This window comes from Pinus tabuliformis, chromosome 9 (assembly GCF_031772625.1).
Source record: "Pinus tabuliformis cultivar Carrire ecotype Pingquan chromosome 9, CPIR1, whole genome shotgun sequence".
NCBI lineage: Eukaryota > Viridiplantae > Streptophyta > Pinopsida > Pinales > Pinaceae > Pinus > Pinus tabuliformis.
Genome location: NC_142307.1, coordinates 264,856,739 through 264,875,182, shown reverse-complemented (window position 1 = coordinate 264,875,182; position 18,444 = coordinate 264,856,739). Strand labels below are relative to the sequence as shown.

General features: G+C 43.4%; 1 protein-coding gene across 1 annotated transcript in view; it reads right to left on the bottom strand.

The window, feature by feature from the left end:
- Nucleotides 1–18,444, bottom strand: part of LOC149148220 (uncharacterized) — a 74,913-nt gene that overhangs the window by 496 nt on the left and 55,973 nt on the right. The gene's annotated exons all lie outside the window — the stretch shown is intronic.

Below are 18,444 nucleotides of genomic sequence, written 5' to 3'. Positions count from 1 at the left end.
ACAATCTTATTCTCCTCCGTGAAGTACTGGAAGGCCTCGGTGGTGACGTCGGGTCTTGTCTCTTCTATGTCGTGAAAATCCCCCATAGTAAGGGTGATCGGGTTGATAGACAACTTGGATGCTTTTACCTTCTTTTGCAGCCCCGTCCGCTCGCTCGGGCACTGGCGCTTTAGTTGTGTTGACGCTGTTTGTGGGTACGTTCCACCCTCTTCTTCCTCTGTTTTCATCTCTTTCTCCTACTCAAGCGAAGGTGACTTCTGGCCCTCGCACACCTTCTCTGCTACTGCTATTGCAACCTTTTTCTATTCTAGTATTGCCTGTGTAGCATCCCATGCCTCCTATGCTTTTTCTACCACTGCTTCTTGCCTTCTCTTTTCTACCAACTGTGTCATGCACAGTTTTGCCTCCTCCTTCTTCTACTGTGCAATAGGCTTTTCCACTACGGTGATGTCTGGGGCGTGCCTTTCCGGCGGCCACATCTCTAGTACATCGAAAATCACATCATCGGTGGCTATGAAGGGTAACTCACTCCACTTCTTGGCAGGGTCCTTGCATGCCTTGAGGTATATGTGATGAAAGTCCACCTTAAATTCTGCAAAACTTTGCAGGCTATTGTAGATAGTGGGTGATAACCATGGCTTGCGGTTCATCCCCATTCTGATGTTCATCTCCATTAACACCCAGAATATCTTATTGTCGCAGACTTGAATCACATCCTTAGTGGCCCATAGCGAAGCATACTTCGCAGCCTTTGGGAGAGCCCTTGCAATCGTGGGGAACTAGCTGTCCTCCGACAATTCCCCAGCCACCAGCACTATGGACAGTAGAAGCCATGCATTATGGAATGTTTTTCCTCATTCATGTGCCTCGTGGAAATTTTCCAAGAACTCTTTGCACAAGAATTCGCACCAGTTAAATTGGACCCCTTCTGTGCATTATTTAGCAAGTGCCACCACTGACGTGGGTACCTTGTCTACGCAGCACTTTCGCATGACCTTACCCACCAGTATCTGAGTCACCACCCTAACTGCTTTGTTGTTGATACTGGAGATCGCGTAGCCCCTCTTCTTCTTTTCCAGCTTTTATTTCTTCTTCATGACCTCCGCGATGGCCAAATCGTTGCTCTTCCCCTCCGAGATATTTGTGAGGTCCTCTCCTTTACACAAGTGTTATAGACATTTTTGTGCCTTACAGCATTGAGCATGAAATGTCCATAATCCAAGGGATCCAAAGTCCCTAAATGAGTTGTTCCTACCCCTAGAGGAACAAGGTCAACCAAAGACAACTTCTCCCAGAAGTTCTCCACCAAAAACCACTCAGAAACAGTCAATTCAGGATCAATTCAGAGGCTCCACTAGCTGTCTGCGCTGAAATTCAGAGATTACACTGGCTAGGTGCACTGCAACGCAGGTAGAAGCACTACCAGGGTGCGCTGAGCGGGAAATGACAAATGGCAAGTTCATTCAACGAGGTGGAAAGACCATGGAAGCTTCCAGAATCTTCCTCAATGACACTTGCCTCAATGAATTCGACTAGTGATGAGTAAGAGGTTCTCAACCTCCAAGTGGAAGCAAGAACTGACAGAGAGAGGCCACAAGTCAAAACATGAGCTGACTCATCCTCTCTGCTCACATCTATATATGGATCTCTCACCCAGAGGTTCAGGAGGCTGGAATTTTGTACTTTGCAGAGAATTGTTGTTGGTTTGAGATTGAGATTAGTACATTGGGTGATTTATGCTTTGTTGGAGGAGAGGAAGGGATTCCATCACTAGGAGGTAGATGCTGGATCGGAAATCACTTGGTTGTATCTCCTCTCAGGCTTTATTATCTTATCAATAAACTATTTGAGTTTCTCCTACATGTTGTATACCAATGATGTTTTGTTATGCTTACATGTTTAGCTTAATATGATCTTGAGCTTTTTATGAATGTATATCTGTATCTTTGTGTAGTTTCTCTCTCTTGTGATCTTGCAGGAATTCGGTGAAGCTGGGCCGGTGAGAGAGCTGGGAGCTTGGAGCTACTGAAGAGAGGAGTGATTTGGATCGACAAACTAGCGGAAGATACAGGTTAGTTAGATCCTCCTTCCTCATTTACATTTCATAAAGAAGAATATTCGAATAAGTTTACCTGTTTGTTACTAAGGCACTATCACCTCTTAGAGTGGGATAGGGGCATTCCGTATTGGATACTTTTCCCAACAACAAATTGGCGACTCCGTTGGGGAACGTATCTTGTTGGTTTATTTGTGTTTCTGGTGTTGTTCTTCTCATAAACTCAAGAGTGTCGAATCGAAATGCACTTGCCATTTTCAAGTTGCAAAGTAGAGATCTGCCTCTCTAGTCCACTCACTGGGCCTGTTTTTATGATCTGAACAAACTGATGCACAAGTGCTCTAATAGCCCTTTGTGATAGATCTTAGTCCTCCTTTAAATCATCCTCCTAATTGTACCTAATTGATAGCTTTGATTTGGCCAAAAACTGTTGATTTAACTGCAAACCGTAACCCAGAACCCAGAAACAACTCTCGTTTCTGCTTCAGTGCAGACTCTGTGAAGAGGTTCTGCATTTCAACGCAGGTCCCGTGAAGGCTACCTGTGCTGAATGTCAAAACCTCTGTGTTGGGAGTGTGCTGATTAGTCTTTGCCTTGTGCAGCTGTGGTTCCCTGCTTCCTTTTGCTCAGTTTTATCTCTGTTTTTTGCAGCCTGTTATCAGTCAGTGTACCTATCTGAAACCCCTTTTCTTTGCCTCAATTCCGCCTCAGTTGTATAAAGAAACTGTATTTGTTCTTTGTGTATTTGTTACATCATTTGCAGTTTCCCATTACAAAAGTAAACTAGTCATACTGTCGCCCCTAGATCTAGACCTGCCGTAAGTGTCGTTTTGATCTTAGGAGTGAGTTTGTTTGCTGTTCACAGTTGATTGAGCTTGTACTTTTGTCATTTGGTTTGAATTTATGCATTTCTAGTGTCGAAACAAGTAAATCATAAAGTGTCGTAATCGTCTTTTTGATTTTGAAAAAGGAACTTGTTTATGTTTTCACTTGAAATCGAATTCAAATTTGTACAACAGCTTTCTTTTTAGGCATCAATATTAAGGAAGCGAAAACAAATACATGCATTTGTGCATTTTCATTTTGATAGTTTGCATGCTTTGATTTAGGGAAAAGTGCATTAGAGTGTGCTCTATGCTCTTTGAGAAAAGTTGTATCTTCCTTTTCCCCTTGTAGCTAGGATTTTCATTGTTGAAAAGATATAAAAGCTTGCTTATCATCTTTAGACTGCATTTAGGAATTGTATCATACATCTCGTGGTGATCCAAAAAGGCAAACTTCTAAGAAATATCAACCTAAAATAAATTGAATGAACTTAACAACGCTTTGTAACATAACGCACAACATAGAGGTCTAGGCTAGAGACGTGTTCCGACGTCGTAAAACCTGGTGACTGTCGATCTCGCTGATGGTTGGGTGATTCCTCCTGAGGGACGATAGCGCTAGTATGGATTGTGCTCCCACGTACCGTCGAGTATATATTGGGAGACCCCTATAGGAATAAAGCCTTTATCCTTAGGAAGCCGTGTCGGCCGCCCTACTGATCGCAATGCACTGAACATAGCATTCAGGAAGATTGACCGCCCGTAACCTAAAAAGTATTCTGCGGTTTTGCGAAAAGTTTGGCACACCCTCTACCTAGAACTCCAGAGCAGTTCCTTTTGGCCTTTTTCAGACTCTATAACGGAAAAAGTCCATCCGAGCATTTGTCACTTCGGGCTCATTAAAACATCGAAGGAGACTAGAGTCATCTTTAGATTTTTCTCAACTCTTTAAAATTGAAAAAGCAAGTTGTGTCTAAAGCGTCGTTAAAAATTTATTTTAAACGGAACAATCACCCTCTTTTCCTGCGTTGATCTTTAGGTTGAGAAAATGGAGCACACCAACGAAGGAATTCCCCTTGGTGGAAATCCTAGTCCCTTCTCCTCTTGGGGAGATGTTGGTGCGCCCCATATGGCCACATTGTCGCTTCCAGGACTGACAATTGGCTTGCCGGTCTGGCTCTTTCAACCAATGTCGTTCAGAACACCACTATTCCTGAACAGTCGAATCAACAGTTAGACTAGTCCAGAGTTGCCCACCAGCCTTCTACTTCATCTAATTCTTCCTCTCCTCCTTCCTCTTCGCTTGACGGAACTGGTAAAACAAAAAACCAAGTTCCTAAGGAGAAGAAGGAAAAGAAGAAGAAAGAGAAGAAGAAGAAGAAGGAGCCAAAAGTGACTGGGGTCAAACAAGTGTCGTCTGACAAAAATCCACACACAGCACTGACTAGGCCTAAATCGCCATGTGTCATATGCAAGGGAGACCACTTCCACAGAGATTGTCCCTGCATCCCTCAGATACTATGGTCTCCCCGTTTGCACAATCCGGTGGCATCAACCTCTGGTAGCCATGTTGAATGCATACCATCAACTAGCGAGAGTGAAGTCCTTGGACAAAAAGGGAGAGCTAGATCTCCCTGTAGACTGTGCGAAGGAAACCACGCCATCCACCGTTGTCGCTTCTTAGACGAAGCGAAAAGAGTTGTGGATGATCGTCCGGTTTCACCGTTACGACTTCCTCCTGGATATAAAAAACTCTTGCCGAGTCCTTCGTTAGTTGAAAATACAGCTGGCCCGCTCAAGTGGTCAGCTGAAGCGCCGGTCATTGAAGATGAACCAACTGAATCCATACCTGACGAAAGTCAAAAGGTCGAGGCGGCAGTTGACCCGGTCTTGCCTTTGGAGGATTTATCTTCGAATGATATAGTCACTGAAGAGGATAAAGATGACACCATCCAAATTCTCTTCATCAACACAGACTTCGACGAACACGGGGGCACTCCCCCCATTCCTTTATTGCAGGAAGGAAGTTCGTTAGAGCGATACCTGGCCATTTACTCGGTCCCACCACCAAGCAACCTAGTTGTCTCCTTCGACTGGAACCAACTAGGCATACCCCATTTGCCAGCAAGCATACCATTCAGAATTATCGTCCAAATATACAGAATGGTCATGGATGGCACCATCATTGATGAGGGGGCATCTGTGAGTATCCTTTCCTCTATTTCTTGGAAAGCACTTGGTTCGCCAGCGCTTTTGCCTGAAATGAGAAGTCTGACAGGCTTTGATAAAGGAACCAGTCAACCTTTAGGGATCCTCCCCAATGTGCCCATAACATTGAGAGGGAAGACCGTTCAAATGAACGTGATGGTCGTTCAAGGACCCTTGGATTATAACATACTCCTTGGACGAGACTATATATATTGCATGGGAGCCATCATCTCCTCACTCTTTAGAGTAATGTGTTTTCCGCATGAAGGAAGAGTGGTCAAGCTCGTGGACCAGCTTTCATTTCCCGGATCACGCATCGCAAATAGTCATATACCTTCCCTAAATGGTCTTTTCCCGCAAGAAATGTCTCAACCCACGGTCCGTCCTCCCGATGAGCGCAAGTAATTCGGAAGGATATGACTGGAACCCAGGGGGCATGCGTCCTGGTCTGCTTCGGCAGGAAAACTTTGGGTATAAGGTAGGTTTCAGCGGGAGAATATGACTAGTCCGTACCCCGTCCATGGTTGGAAGAGGGGTTGTTCTAGAATAAGATTCTTTTGTCAAATTTATGTGAGTTGGCGGGTATCGTCGCTCACCTTTGTTTATCTCGGTAGACATCGCCGAAGAAGTGTTTTGTTTGAAAGATTAACAAGACAATCTTTGGGTAACCTGAAAGAGGTAGGCCTCTCTCGGTAAAATGATTGTTTTAGCGGAAGTGAAGTAGAGGTAACCTTGAAACTCTGTTTTATACCTGGGGGCATGCAAACCTTTTGGAGTGCAAGAAAAGAGCAGTTATTTATCTGTTTTTTAGGTTAGTCGTTTCCTAACTTGCATAAAGAAAGGATGCGGGGCATAGCTTTGTAAGGCACAAGCCCCATAAAAAATGGAATCTTACATGAGACATTCTTATCATATGACTGGATTATCGAGCAGTTTTAGCACATAGTTCATGCTCGTTAAAAAATAAACATAAGATCAAGCAAATGTTTCAATCCGCGTTTAAGCTCGTTAAAAAATGAACTACCTGGTAAATAACCACCGTGAATGTAAATTCATCAGCCATTAAAGCCTTGGTCATGTTTGTACCATCACCTCCACTTTTCCATTGGCCGATCATTCACCTCCATATGATTGTTTACCCATTTTGAGGAACAGCTGCGAAGAGTGATTTCACTAGCCATCCTTGTGACACTACCGTGATTGGAAAATTCCAACCCTTACCTGGAATCAGCTGCTAACCCGTTTTATCACTCGTTTCTCAAAAGACGAGTCTTCTTTAAGCTCTTTTCGTCTGACTCGTAAAATATGAAAAGATTGCCGAGTTTTGGCCTTCCAGCTCGTTAAAGCGACCGGAAGTGCTATCCCTCCTCTAGATTTTAATCTTTTTGGACCTGAGGGATTATTGCACAAAAAGATCAAGCGCTTGTTTTGTTCGGCTCGTTAAAACTATCGAAAACTCATCCCTTCTATATTGTTTTATACTTTTTCGGACTTAAGGGATTAGATGACGAAAAAGGAACTTTGGAGTTATCTTTACGTACCTTTTTAGACTCTCTAAAATTGAAAAGGACCGAGTTATCTTTGTCACTAGACTCGTTAAAAACATTAAATAGCGACAAACTTGTCTTTAGACGAGAACGAGTTTCACTATCGCTAGGCTCGTTAAAACATAGCGATGGGTTTTCCCGAAGGGAAAATTATAGAACAAGCATATGTTATCCTCCTCAAGCTTGAAAAAAATAAAGAGGTACTGGTTAGAAATGACTGGGGAAAAATTGGGAAGAAACTCAAAGAACTTTTATTGGTAGCAAGTCGCTCTTGAACATGACACTTCCACTCCGTGCCTGAGTCGGGTTGGGTTGTTTCATTCACCAGTCACATCGCCATGGTCTCGCCATACCATCCAACTTTGGGGTAAATGCTACCAATCCATCACACAAGTGTCGCCGATATGTTCAAGAGAAGTCATCCAGAGAAGTCAACCGTGTCCCATCCACTACCATACATTATCCTTCATCCTTTCATGACCACCACCCTGAACCATATATCATCAGATCGTTTTCACCTCCATCAAAATCATTTGCTCCGTTCCGTGTCACTGATGTGGGATACATTAAGGCCCTCCTTTGATGGATCGCTTCTTGACGACATCAGCTCATTATCCAAGAAGTTGATCTAGGAACAACCCCTTTAGTACTTTGAAGCTTGCATACCTCAACGGCAAGTTTCTCACTTTCGGAGACAGGTATACATCAATGACCTTCGACCGAAAGATTTTGCGTGGTGTTCGACGCCAAGTCCTTTATTCACACCACGTGAATTGTATTGCAGTACCTTGAGGTTCATTATCATTATCGGTGATTCCTCTCGCGCTTGTTAACGGTTTACCTCATTGACTGGTAATCAAGCGATGTCTTTCCTTGTTCGACTTTAGAACATTTCTCACATGGATCGACTTGTACTTAGAGTGAAGATCAGACGAGATTGAAGACCCCGGATCTAGTTTCATCCATCCGAGCTGCGATATATATTCAGGAAAAATAAAGACATTGACATGTACAACATTACAGTAGATAATCATCCTATCAAAAGGATGATGATTTCATCAAAATCATCAGTCTACCATCAGACGATTGTCTGTTCTATGTACAGAAAAATGAATTTATAAAGCCGAGCATGGGAATGCCCGCCTCAGCTAGATCATGAAAGCAGTATGAAAAATAATGTATTGTATTGTATCTTATTACAGGTCTCCTCCCAGCATTGGAAGAACTTCAGATCCTCCTAATAAAGCATTTCACCCGATAAACGACCTCATACTTTAAGGGGCAACTGTTATAGACATTTTTGTGCCTTACAGAATTGAGCATGAAATGTCCATAATCCAAGGGATCCAAAGTCCCTAAATGAGTTGTTCCTACCCCTAGAGGAAAAAGGTCAACCAAAGACAGCTTCTCCCAGAAGTTCTCCACCAAAACCCACTCAGAAACAGTCAATTCAGGATCAATTCAGAGGCTCCACTAGCTGTCTGTGCTGAAATGTAGAGATTACACTGGCTAGGTGCACTGCAACGCAGGTAGAAGCACTACCAGGGTGCGCTGAGTGGGAAATGACAAATGGCAAGTTCATTCAACGAGGTGGAAAGAACATGGAAGCTTCCAGAATCTTCCTCAATTACACTTGCCTCAATGAATTCGACTAGTGATGAGTAAGAGGTTCTCAACCTCCAAGTGGAAGCAAGAACTGACAGAGAGAAGCCACAAGTCAAAACATGAGCTGACTCATCCTCTCTGCTCACATCTATATATGGATCTCTCACCCAGAGGTTCAGGAGGCTGGAATTTTGTATTTTGCAGAGAATTGCTGTTGGTTTGAGATTGAGATTAGTACATTGGGTGATTTATGCTTTGTTGGAGGAGAGGAAGGGATTCCATCGCTGGGAGGTAGATGCTGGATCGGAACTCACTTGGTTGTATCTCCTCTCAGACTTTATTATCTTATCAATAAACTATTTGAGTTTCTCCTACATGTTGTATACCAATGATGTTTTGTTATGCTTACATGTTATGCTTACATGTATGTTTGTATCTTTGTGTAGTTTCTCTCTCTTGTGATCTTGCAGGAATTCGGTGAAGTTGGACCGGTGAGAGAGCTGGGAGCTTGGAGCTACTGAAGAGAGGAGTGATTTGGATCGACAAACTAACGGAAGATACAGGTTAGTTAGATCCTCCTTCCTCATTTACATTTCATAAAGAAGAATATTCGAATAAGTTTACCTCTTTGCTGCTAAGGCACTATCACCTCTTAGAGTGGGATAGGGGCATTCCGTATTGGATACTTTTCCCAACAACAAAAAGAGCTGGGTAATGCGATGGATTAAGTGGTCTATGATGGGAATGGGATCCTCCAGCTGCAAACACACACCATGCACTAGGAAGAGGAGCTGCCTGATGACGAAGATCGTCACTTGGGCACAGTGGTAATGCGGCACCCAGAGAAGGTTTAATAACCCTGCCTTTTTAACTCCGCGTAAGCACTTTTGTGGCTCTAATTCTATAACCCTTGCCCCAGTGTTCTGCTTCGGCTTCATGATCTACGTGTTCTCTATGTGAGCGAATTTCTCGTGGTTAATGAGATCCCAATCTTCAAAATTCAAGTTCGGCACCTGTCCCAGGTGCGTGACCTCAAAGATGATGTCGTTTAGGAGGAGAGGAGTCTGGAGAGAGCTCTTGCTCTCGTCGAGGTCCTTGGGCACTTTTGCCTTCCCCTTCCGCAGGGGGATATACGTGGGCAGCTTTGTTGGAGGGTGCAGAGTCTCTGTTTCTTCCTCCATGCCCTCGTCCTCGTCTTCTTCAATTATGAGGTCCCCCAAGTCTTCTTCCTCCTCATTGGTTTCGAGGTTAACTACTTTCCCTTTTTCCCCAATCGTTAATCTGGTGCACAGTGGGTTTCAAGGGGACACATGCACCTGAATCGTTGGCTATTTGTCTTTCTTTGGTCTCAGCGTGCGTGGCGATTTAGGGATTTCTGCAACAATCCTGATGCCTTCAGGGGCATCTTCTATGATCAGGACCTGTGCGGCCTCTTCAGCGATCATCTCTGTAATTTCCCTAGCTTCTTCAGATGCTGGTATGTTGCTCATCCAAAAATCTCTCAATCGCTCAATCAGGGGCTGAATCAACTCTCTGCATAGGGTAACTAGGTCTTGGCTTAGAATACGCAGGGCATACAACAACTCAACTCACAAATTACCAAGTGTTTTTTGCTGGGTAGCACTTTATTATTTATAGCACCTTTTGAGTTTGAATTCGACCGTTCCCCCCAAATCCGGTCCATTAATGCTCCCTTTGCAGCATATTTTCCCAAATCTTGCCCATAAATCGCGTCTTAAATGCCTGCTACCTGCTCCATTTGGTCTCAAGTCAAGCATCACATTCTTAATAGCGATTATAACGGTCACTTTCCAACAACCCGCATGGCAGCGCAGCCCCCCTTGTGCGATCGCGGACATTGTGACACTTTGCTCCTGCGGCAAGCCTCAACATCACACATCTCCTAGGAAGAGTAGTTTATAGTCCCGCTCCTCCTTTCAACTACCTAGAGCGCCAAGACTGTACCTCCCATGGCTAGTCAAGTGGTTGCTCCACCTGTATAGCATTTCAACGGGTCGTCCATCACTTTTCTTGGAAAACATACACCTTCGATTGTTACTGGTTGCGTCACACACTTTATCATCTGCAGCGTGCCACCTTGGGTGATCCCTTTAGTAATATGCGGTCCAATCCAAGGCATCAAGCTAATCAACTCTCGATGGTAGTCCCCAAATTTGTCAATGTAATTGTGCACACCCTGTTTTATCACCTTGGTTTTCTTATCGAGAAAATCCTTCTTTATTTCGTCCTCCCACTTCTTGAATTCTGCTTCCACCAGAGTGCTTTTCTCCCTTAATCGCACCCTTTCTTTCATAAGTTCTTGGAGCCTAAGATCACCCTATTAGATTTCTTCCTCAAGTCCCAAGCGTTCTACTTCGTTCAGTTGCGCGATCCCTTCTTCAAAGACTCCGCGAGCCTTCATATCTACTGGCGTTGCTATGCACGGACTAGGAATTTTATACTTTATGGGGATTATAGTGTTCACTCTATACTCAGGCCTCGGAGGCATCTTCTCCATCAATTTCTTGCATGTTGTCCTACAAGCCCATAGAACCACTGGTACGCATAGGTCCCAATCACACACTTCGTTAAAGGTTGTTGCATGGATAACCTTCTGCAACCTTATTTTTTCCATACTTCGTTGTTCCAACTGGAGAGTTCGTTCATGCAATTTCCTTTCATGCACATGCCTATTGACCATGTCTCCTAACGCGAAGTCTGTGTGCATCTGCGTAGGTTTTTTAAGATATGCTTGTATCCATCTGGACAAGTGCGGCTGCAGAGTGTTCTGTCCAGAAATCTTGTCGGTTAATTGCATCTGAGGCTTCCCAAACCACATGCACATCATTCTCTTTCATTAGTGCCAGTCCTTAAAACTTCCTTGTTGTGTTCCCCACCACCTCGTGGGCGTAGTGTGTAATACCCATTTCAAAGCCTCGAAATGTTGTTATTCTGACACTTCTCTTTCGAATATGTTCAGGAAAGCATCTACCTCGCTCAACCCATCATATGTAGGCAGATCTCTTACTTCCATTGATACACAGTGCAACGATCTTATCATCATTTGAGTTTAGCGTGGTTACCTTGTGTAACTAGTTCTACCATCGCTCTATCTCTTCATCTGAATTTAACATACAGAAGCTTTCGCGCTCCTGTGAGTTTCTCCCATCTGCAGTGGGTTTTACCCAATTTTTCTCTCATGCGGTTATCTTTTAGATGCAGTCTAAATCATCATCACTTTCATAGTCGCACACTGGCTCTGTGTAGTGGATATTTCTGCAAGGTCCAAAGGTAAAACTACGCGTAGAGACTTTTTCTCAAAAATCATCTTGCGCTTCTTCATATTTATCACCCCATTCATGTCAGTGGCCCAATAGATTCCTAGTAGCACAGGGTAGGGATTGTTTTCATCAACAATCTCTATCACTTCAAAGTCTACTAGTGCACTTGCCCATTTGATATATATGGCGATTCCCTACAATATCCCCATAGTTATTATCTTTTGGTGGTTCGTCATTCACAGTTGGATAGGAGACCATTGCAGCGTAAGCCTCCCCATGTGCTCCCATGTCCGCTTTAGAAGAACATTCACATCCGATCCTAGGTCTAGAATCACTTGGTCCATCTCATATTCTCCATTCTACGTGGTCAATCTCATTTCTCTTCCCATCCTCATCACATGCTTTCCAATCTTCCAGACTACGCGCGGTTCTCTTGGCGCGGTCCCAACACATCTATTAATGAGTTTCTGCAATCCCTTTACAACCTTACGGTCGCACAGCAGCTTCATGCATGTTTCTAGGAATGTCGTGAGCATCGATGGGTCCATTTATGACTCTGGTCTGTCTTTGCTTCCTAAAGTGGAGGCATCAATGAAGCTCTTCCTAGCTTCCATGAAGGTTTCCTTAGCGTGCTCCAAATCAAACTCTGGTTCTTTTGTCGGAGCCTTGCGAAACCAAGTACTATCTTTAGGTTGCTTGCCTTTATCATCCCCTATCGTAATTCCTCTTCAGAGCACAATGTTCACATTAGGGGCTTCCTCGCACAGATCAGACCTCATCATTTGTAGGTTATGAGTTGGGGGAGGCTTGTTAATTTTTGGTATGTTCTATGCTAGAGAAATTTATTTAAATTTTCACAATTAGCAATCACATCAGCATTACGATAAATTGCAGATAGAACATAAATATAATATGCAGAAGACAAGCCAAGACAAGAGGACACAAGATATGGCACAAGCCAGGGACAAACCCCACAATGTGTGGGGAAACCCTTTGATCAAATCTTTTTTTATCTTCAAAGTTCAGCAGAGAAAGAGAGAGAGAGAGAGTACAATTACAACAAAATTCAACACTTTGACTTGTCTAGATCTAAGCATAGATCATCTTCTATAACAATGATATCAGTTGAAGACATTCTGCTTCAACTGATTCTCCAAGGTGACTCCTTCACCTATCATCGTGCTGCATCTGGTCCTCTTGCTGTACCACTCATACTGCACCATACTTCACTAATCACGTTGCTCATGTCCATGATATTATCCATCATCATGCTGCCCTTCATGTCCATGATCATCATTCATCATCATGTTGCTGCCTTGACAGATGGCATTCTATCACTGTTGTTCATTGTGATAGGGCTGCTTCAGGTAAGCTATTTTATCACTGTAGATTATGCTTAGAGTGTAGTAAACACAATCATCACTTAAATACTTTCCAACATGATCACATCAATGCTAAGACTGAGATAGCAACTACAGGATTACTATGATCTCAATTAGACCCAGACAATGAGGATAGTAAGGGCACAAAAACACTTATGTATATGCCGAGATTAATAGCACAGACTTCATGCTAATGTTGTAACCTTATCTGTAGTCCTTTCTCCTTCATCCATCCATGATCTACAAAGTATGAGATCTGAGATTCATCTAGACTGCACCTACAGGTATGCTGAGAATGGAACCTACACCAGACCTTAGTTAATGCTGCATCCTCATCGAATTAGATCATGTACCTGAGATTTTGCCATGACTGCACCTAATGCCCAACCGAGGTGCAGTCAAGCCCTAATGTGAATCTTCTTCTGTTTGCGGATATGAGAAGTCCGTCTCTCCTTAACTGCGTATACCTGTAACTGCTCTTCAAAACATCAAAAGTATTTGAGTTCGTATGACTATCTCCATGACTGCACATAGGGTCTTACTGTGGCTTCATTAACTGTGAATAAAGGTTTCCATGGACAACGTAATGTTGTGCGTATTGCCTTCATTATAGTGTATGGACAACGTAATGTTGTGCATATATATTGCCTTCATTACAACGTATGAGCTGCGTGATGCTATGAGTATATACAAATGTGGAATGGCAGAGAGGAGTGCGAGGTTTAGATGCATGAACAGGTCTTGTTGACTTGACCCATTGACTGAGTTTAGATCTTCATAAGCCTACGGCTCCTCTTCCATATTGGATTGTGGTTATGACAACAGCTTCTTCATTGACTGCGATTTGCTGCGGCTGTTCCTTTTATCACTGTGGCTGACTGTGGCTTGAATGCAGCCTTTTCTTCATTACTGTGGCTACCATATATACCTGCAGGACTACGGATTGACTACAGCCTTCTCTTTATTACTGTGGCTGCCTTTCACTGTGTATAAGGAGTCTACGAGACTACGTATGAATGTCTCTATCTTTGAATGCGTAAGCATGTTAGGGAATCACTTGACAACAGATTATGGCTCCTTGCTGTGTGTATTAGTGTCTCAAAGACCAGCGTATGTCCTATCTTTATGACCTGTGGCTAGGGCATGTTTGTACTGCAGCTAGGGCATTATACACTAGCATATACTCTCAACATTTCTCCTTTTCCAAAAACCCAGACGTGGAGAGGAGATCACATGAAGAGTGTATCTAAAAGACTTCACATCCTCTCTTATTTATACTAAAAGCATAAGGTTGAATAGACATGACGATTTGGCTTCTAGAGCCTACATAAGAGCTGGTCGGCTTGACAATAATTACATAAACAAAATAAATTCATATCTCCATAAATACTTATCGGAATCGGATGATCTTTGGATCAATCCTACACCTCTCGATGAGAGGGATCCAATAAAATTATCAGCTACCATAAATAAGCTGACCCACATGGAGTTTTGCCCTAGTTGCCAATTTAACACTCCCTCTCAACTAGGGGGAACTCCATCTGCTGATCCATATGTCCGACTGTACTATCTCTGCCATCAGTGCCCTACACTGCTCTGCCCATATTTGCTCAGCTCTGCTGGCTCTGCTCTACTCTACTCAGCTCTGCTGGCTTTGCTTAGCTTTGCTCAGCTCTGCTGGCTCTGCTAGCTCTGCTCTGCTCGACTCTGTTGGCTCTGCTAGCTCTGCTCTGCTTTGCTCAGCTCTGCTGGCTCTGCTATGCTCTGCTCAGCTCTGTTGGCTCTGCTAGCTCTGCTCAGCTCAGCTTTGCTGGCTCTTCTAGCTCTGCTCTGCTGGCTCTGTTGGCTCTGCTAGCTCTGCTCTGCTGGCTCTGTTGAACTATGAAGAAGAAGAATTGATCAAGAATGTCTCATACCATTATCCACTGACCCGAAGTCAGACTCAGAGTGCGTACCACTGGTCCCAGACCAGTCTCAGCTGACCCAAGGTCAGCGTCATAGAATGTACCACTCTCACTAGTTCCAGACCAGTCCTGCACTGACACGAAGTCAGTCTCGGAGTATGTACCACTGGTCCCAGACCAGTCTCAGCCGACTCGAAGTAAGCGTCATAGTATGTACGCCTCCTACCACTAGTGTTAGACTAGTACAATTGATCCCAGATCAATGGAGGACATCCTAGCGTAGGGAGTATGGTAGATACAACAATGCATCCATCGGAACTACTATGGTCCCTAACTTCATTTCCCTGCTCATTGATCAGATGAGAGGTACTTCCCATGAGTCCCAGACTGCATGGGTAGGATGCCTCGACAGGAGAACTTAATCAATCCTGTCCTCATAGGAGAACACATCAATCCTGCTACAATCGCCATGGAGAACACATCAATCCAGGCTGCCATGGAGAACACATCAATCGAGGCCTCACAGGAGAACACATCAATCCTACTACAATCGCCATGGAGAACACATCAATCCAGGCCTCACAGGAGAACACATCAATCCTGCTGCAATCGCTATGGAGAACACATCAATCCAAGCCTCACAGGAGAACTAATCATCATGCTACACAAGAGAGCGAATCATCTTGTCCCACAAGAGAGCGAATCATCTTGTTTCAGTGTGCACCACCAGGGGAGGGTGAGTCACCCTGTGGTCGTATGTTGCTCCAATAGAACTGCAAGCCCCCCAAAGCTCCTAGAGCTCAATGTATGTAGCATGCAGGACCATTTTACAAAGGTCTCTCGACGACTCCAAGTCGTTCGGGAAAATCACAAATTTGATCTTTCCTCAGGGCTCTGTCCTGTACATCATCTCAGTGTGATGGAGCCTCCTTGATCATCGACTTACCATATTCCAGATAATGCAGTAATTTATGTCTATCCCCTGGAGCAATTGTCAAATACGAGATTCCTCAATAATCGAATCCCATCTTTGGTTGTCACAGAGAATCACAGTGGTTTTCATCATGTGTAAAAACAGCTCACTGAAGAGCTTCAACAACCAGATTGCCTCACAGAAGGCCATACTATCAACAATGTATTCTGCCTTGGTGGTGCTTAGAGTCACCGACTTCTGCTTCCTGCTCATCCAGGATATCGAGGCAGATTCCAAACATCACTGAGAAGTGCTCTAGTGATCCTCCATACTTCCTGCCCACTCATCATTCAAATAATAATGTGGTTTCATATTTCCAGCAATGTATCTCAATTCATGAGAGATTGTGCCCTGAAGATATCTTAGAAGATTCTTGGCACCAATCTAGTGAGGCTCAACCAAATATGAGCTCACCATGCTAACTGCAACACAGATGTCCGGACGGAGGTTCTCCAAGAACATCAACGCGAATGAGTTTATGAAACTCAGAGGCATTTACCAAATCTGGTTCGACATCATTACCATATAACTTCTAAAAGTTAAGATCCTTGAGGCAGTCACAAGCTTGCATCTTATCTTCCCACATTCAGAATCCAACTCCCTCTGTCTCCTATAAATGAGAGGGTCTGCACCTGTCAGACATAGGTGCCGGTATGAGAGGTTTATCATCCACAACCTTCGAGTGATGGTTTGGATCGGTTTCACTCCTAGTGAATCTCAGCTGCATTAGACAACTATCAATCCTCTCATATTATGCTTGAGGTGTTTTTCTTCAAGCCATAGAGGGCTTTCTTCCACCTGTATACATGAGATTCCTTGATCATGATTCTCAAACTCCTCGGGTTGTTCCAAACCTGTGAACCTACTACATGAGGGGAATGGTACCCTTATAATATTTTCCTTTGGTACATTTCAGACATGTACCTTCATGCTTCCTTTTGAATTCAGGCATCCTAGACACCATCTGACTCACAGACCTCTAGAGCTGAGTCAATGGACATGGTCCCCAGTGGACTTCCTGCAACTTGATACAACCCTGAACTCAAAAACATCTTTAAAAGATCTATTTTCAAACACGTACCTTTCCATCGATAAGTGTCGCCCTGCAACCTTTGACTTCCATTTCTGAGATGGACATCAGGTTCGATCAGGTACATAAAAGAGATTTTGGGGTTCCTTGCTTTCGTGGAAGAGTCGACCATTTCCTTGATGACCTGCATTACCAGTCATTCTTTTGATCATTGAAGATGTCCCAGGAATGATTGTTATCTTCATCAAGAGATGTGTCTCTGCCATTCGGACACTTCTTCGCATAACGGCCGAACTTATTTCAACAAGGCATCCGCCTTTCCTTCCACCCTTAGATCTGAACTTCCCAATGAAGTGATCTTAAGATGGACCATCAAAATCTTCCGTTGCGCCATTCTGATAACATTCTTTGCTTTGAATTCACCCTAGGTGAATTATGAGGAACCCATTGATCCTTCTGTCTTGTCCCAACTGTCTTCGGTGATTGCTATTTCACTCTTGCTTGGGCATTGTCTTCACCTCAGCTCTGATACCATGTTAATTTTTGGTATGTTCTATGCTAGAGTAATTTATTTAAATTTTCACAGTTAGCGATCACATCAGCATTACGATAAACTGCAGATAGAACATAAATATAATATGCAGAAGACAAGCCAATACAAGAGGACACAAGATATGGCGCAAGCCAGGGACAAACCCCACAATGTGTGGGGAAACCCTTTGATCAAATATTCTTTTATCTTCAAAGTTCAGCAGAGAAAGAGAGAGAGAGAGAGTACAATTACAACATAAGTCAACACTTTGACTTGTCTATATCTAAGCATAGATCATCTTCTATAACAATGAGATCAGTTGAAGACATTCTGCTTCAACTGATTCTCCAAGGTGACTCCTTCACCTATCATCGTGCTGCATCTGGTCCTCTTGCTGTACCACTCATACTACACCATACTTCACTAATCACGTTGCTCATGTCCATGATCTTATCTATCATCATGCTACCCTTCATGTCCATGATCATCATTCATCATCATGTTGCTGCCTTGACAGATGGCATTCTATCACTGTTGTTCATTGTGATAGGGCTGTTGCAGGTAAGCTATTTTATCACTGTAGATTATGCTTAGAGTTTAGTAAACACAGCCATCACTTAAATACTTTCCAACATGATCACATCAATGCTAAGACTGAGATAGCAACTACAGGATTACTACGATCTCAATTAGACCCAGACAATGAGGATAGTAAGGGCACAAAAACACTTATGTATATGTCGAGATTAATGGCACAGACTTCATGCTAATGTTGTAACCTTATCCGCAGTCCTTTCTCCTTCATCCATCCATGATCTACAAAGTATGAGATCTGAGATTCATCTAGATTGCACCTACAGGTATGCTGAGAATGGAACCTACACCAGACCTTAGTTAATGTTGTGTCCTCATCGAATTAGATCATGTACCTGAGATTTTTCCATGACTGCACCTAATGCCCAACCGAGGTGCAGTCAAGCCCTAATGTGAATCTTCTTCTGTTTGCGGATATGAGAATTCCGTCTCTCCTTAACTGCGTATACCTGTAACTGCTCTTCAAAACATCAAAAGTATTTGAGTTCGTATGACTGTCTCCATGACT